Here is a 4,462-nt window from a genome sequence, read left to right as displayed (position 1 = left end):
CTTTGGAATACGTGCATCAAGATTTAGATCTGCCTGTAAAATCTATACAAAGCATATGCCACTACAGGTTTGACTCTCCCCTCCCCCCTTTTTTTTGTTTTTGTTTTGTTTTGTTTCGTTTTATGTTCTGTTTTCTCTGCTGTGTCAAAGAACAAGACAGAACTATCTCTGTTTCTGGCTCCACTGTCTGCCAGTGAAAGAGTTTTCATTCAGACTTTCGGAAGAGAGGTGGAGAAACCTAAAGACTGAGGAGAAGAGATCCTTTGAGCCAGATGGGGCATTAGTTCTTCTGCTTTTCTCAGCATGGATAAGCCCTTTCCTCAAGGTAAGCCATAGAAATTAGCTCTTTAAAAACCCAGAATTCTTTCTATGCAATGCACAGATTGCCATTCATTCCAGCCATCCTGTGCTGTCTCTGTGTGTGCGTGTGTGTACGCGCGCTTGCGCGCGCGCGCGCAAGCGCGTGGATAAAATAAAATGAAAACCCTTTAAATGATATTTAAATAAACCAGCTCTTGCAGAAAACTATCCATATTAGAAATGTGTAAATCAAAATAGAACTTCAAAATAATATTTTTGTAGGCGAATGTCAATTTAATTTCTAGCCTGTTAGCCTTTAAATGCATTTTGGTACTTGCCTAAACCCTTCAAAACGCAGCCTAACCACCCAAGCTGAGGACAGAGAGAGAGCCCGTGCTAAGGCCAGTCTGGCTGCCCAGCGGGCATCCTGTCAGCATGGGGCTAGCCTGCTATTGGCTCACAAGTCTGGGCTGTGCATCGTTCAGATTTCATCACATCACCTTGCCCTGGGTAGACATGGCGCAAGCTGACACGGCATAACCCCCCACTTACATTGAGTCAGAGCAGTGATTTAGAAATCTCTGGATCCGTGCCTGGGTACGTGTGCACATGTCGCTGTGTGGCATATGGAAATGTTGTCAAAAGTGAGAACCTGTGAGCACGTCTACTTAGCCAATAGGCATTTGATACGACCTAGGGCAATGGTTTACTGCACACTCACTTCCATGAAGCTAACTAATTATAATTATCATTCACCTCTGCATGCTGCAAACCAAGTTGGATGAACAGAAAACAGACCTTGAACTCTTAAGCAGAAACTCTATTTTGAAATGGAAACTATTGTTGCTTTTCTGGGAATATTAAAACCTCACTGTATCATGATGTGTTATCACATGAATTTGGATATACCAGGTGTTAAATCATGTTTCCAAAAAGTCGACTGCATTCATAAATACAAGTAAGGCACAGGCTAGCATTTTATCCACAATGAAATATTGGTCTTGCTCTCCTTGCCTCTAAACAAACATGTACAAATACATTACTATAACATTCTATATATTTGTCTCTGTGTTCTGTTTTTAGGTCTTTCTAGCTGTGAAACAGTCTAGATAGTGATCTGAGTGACTTAGATTTGAAGATATTTTTAAGAGTTGAGGAGTTGAGTAGTGAGGAAGTAAAGAACCAAAAGGAAAGGAGACTAATTCTTCCTTAAAGACTTGAAACAGAGAAATGCAACCAACAAACCCAACATAAAATTTAGAGCATCTAGAGGACAAGAAAGGCCTTTTAAAAACCCTCCTTTTATTTTGCAGATGAAGAAATAGGACCAGAACAGAGGTCATTTGCCTACAGACACACAGCAAAGTAGAGCTAGCATTAGGACTAGAACTTAAATTTCTTGTGTCATGTAGAAGGATTTTAGTTTTTTAAAAAAATTCCTGCTTCTTAAATGAACAACCAGCTTCTTCTTAGACTTTTCCTCAGGATTAGAAGTATGTGAATTCATTTGGTATTACAACTTTTCCCTGTATCATTCATCACTAAAAGACCTATATCTTTTAAAATTCAAGGTCTTAAAACTGCAAGACTCCCTGGTTTGAAATAAACTGCTATGAGTCTTAATGAAACCATTAAAGTAATGAATAGGACTAGGGTAGCAAAGTGACAAGTTAAGAGTTAAATGTGGTGAGAACCTGGCAGCTCCAACAAGATGTATGCGGTAGGAGGGAGGCCCAGTCAGTGGCAGAGAGGTTAGTAATGTAAACTATATACAACTTGGTATTTGTAAGGGGGGAGTGCTTTGATAGAGATGCAAATGCTTTTGCACAGAGAGGGATTTTTAGAGAGCAGACTTTGGAACAGTAGAACTAAGAAAACATATAAAGCCAAAGCAGAAATTCCCCCTATGTTTGCTTTCAGTTATTCTGAGAAGGAGTGTATATAACAGCAGAGCATAGAAAAAAGCAACACACCTAAGAGCCGTTACACAGTAAGGTACAAAACAGCATTGAACCCACGGGAGTGGGAGAAAACAAGAGCCAGGATCTCCTCTTCCCCACTCTTCTTTGAAATCAACATTGAGTCATACTGTATCAGGATTTACCATAGAAATCAGAACTGTCTTAAGGTGTTGGCATAGAAGGGCTTTCGATAGGAATGTTTTCAACTTTATTCTCAACATGGCAGATTTTAGGTTCCAGGGAGAAAATACATTTTCTTTCATTAACAAACATTAGCATTTCTTGAATGGGCTTAGCTTTCTAGTCCCTAAATTGGCATAAGAAAAGAAAATTTTTTTAGGTTGAACATGGCAAATTCAGGGCTACAGAAAAACTGTTTAGAAAGCTATGAGCACCTGGCCAGAGAGACTGTGATGGGAGTGGGTTTACAATGCATCATTCATTACTGCAGAGGCACTACGTGACAAAAATCACTAGATCCCATCAATGTGCAGCCAAGACCTGTAATCACCTTTGCTCTTATTTAATAATATGTGATGTGTACATTCTCTCTCTCTCTCTCATTCGATAGAATATGGAATTGGCCAACTGCACAGTCAGTTTCTTAACTGTTGCTGCTCACAATGAATGGCTCTTTAGTGGGTGGATTTCTAAATCATAAACATTCATGTAGTGGTAGTTTTTCATCTAGTCTATGTGCTACAGCAGTGTCTTGCCTGTTCCTTTCTCAACATATTTTTTTCTCTTACCTTCCTGTACAGTATCTATTTCAGTTCATCCTGTTAGCCAGACAGATTCAGCACATCCTGAATGGCAACCAATTTATTGTCATTCAATCCTTAAATCCTACTCAACATTCTGATTTTATTCAGGTCCAACTGTCCACTTATTGCAGGTCTCCCACATTAGATCCCAGAGTCCATTTGAATAAAAGATTCTACAGAGCAGGAAGAAACCTTCTAAGTTTATCCTGTCAGTCCCCTTACTTATAGGCAAGACAGTACATCATTATTTCAGACTGATGCCCAGAGCTTCCTTTAATCATCCAACCAAGCATCTCAATTTATCAATCTTGCAGAAATATAATCAATATTGAAATACAACTTTTCAACCTAAATACCATGTACCCTTCTGCTCTCCTTTGAACATAATTCTCATTATTGTTTCTGAGTCATTTATATTATGACCCAGATTCCTCCCAGATTAGCTTTCAACCTTTTGGGCATGTCCCTGAGGTACCTAGTGACATCCCTAGAATCCTGTCTTTGGAATCTCACCTGTTTATCTCCTGTAACTTTAAGACCTTGTATACCTTCCTTTAAATTATTGCTTCCTGGAATTTTCAATATGTTTTGAATCTAGTTTCTTTTGGGAAATCAATTAGTCTAAACTGCATTCAGCATGTATATTATTGTTCTTACAGTACAAAGGACTTGCAGGGCTCTACATATTCTTTAGCTGATCAATGGGACATAAATCTATTTCTCATAAATTTGTCAAAAGACTCTTCCCAGTCCCAAGTTCCTACATCTACATACCCTCCAAGCCAAATGAACAATGTGTCCTTTTTTATTTGGGTGTCTGCATGAAAGCTGCCAGTTCCTTTCCAATGCTGAGACTATGAATCTATAAAGATACAGCAAAGGTAGAGGTGGCAGGTTGCATGAGCCTTTGAGTGCAAGTAAATAAAGGAAACATACATGTTGCTTTTGAATACCCAAATAAATAAGGGCACATTGCCCACCTTACCCTCAAGGACTTGAAGATGTAGAAGATATAAATGAAAAGAAATAGTTTAGAAAATTGTATAGTTATAGAAAGAAATACAGACCATAATGGCTCAAGGTCCTTCAAGATCACCTTGTTCACTTCACATATCCTTCAGTTTCACATAGACAGTGAAACTGAGGTCCAAAGAAAGCAAGTGATTTGACAAAAGTGACATAAATATTTGAGTCTGAGAGTTTCCATAATATTTATTTGCATTCTCTTATGATGCATTTATTTAACACCAAAACAACTAGTTAAAATGTGAAATTTTTGTCAGACTGGTTCTTTGATGTGATATGCCAAAAAGGTTATTTTTAACCAAATTAAATCTTTTCAAATAATGAACAGATGTAAATTCAGCTAATCAGGTTTGCATGAGGATATAGCCTCAAAAGTCAACTGAGTCTGGTCATATTGGCCACTGAGTCCTT

General features: G+C 38.3%; 1 protein-coding gene across 1 annotated transcript in view; it reads left to right on the top strand.

Moving 5' to 3' along the window:
- SPRY3 (sprouty RTK signaling antagonist 3) overlaps nucleotides 1-4,462 on the top strand; it is a 12,127-nt gene continuing 7,665 nt past the window's right edge. The window contains exon 1 of the mRNA XM_017863085.1: nucleotides 1-325. The gene's annotated coding sequence lies outside the window, so the exon portion shown is untranslated. The remainder of the gene's footprint in view (nucleotides 326-4,462) is intronic.

The sequence above is a fragment of the Rhinopithecus bieti genome, unplaced genomic scaffold, assembly GCF_001698545.2.
Source record: "Rhinopithecus bieti isolate Rb0 unplaced genomic scaffold, ASM169854v2 scaffold_68502, whole genome shotgun sequence".
In the NCBI taxonomy this organism is placed as follows: domain Eukaryota; kingdom Metazoa; phylum Chordata; class Mammalia; order Primates; family Cercopithecidae; genus Rhinopithecus; species Rhinopithecus bieti.
The sequence above is the reverse complement of the archived record's forward strand: the minus strand, read 5'-3'. Positions and strand labels throughout refer to the sequence as shown.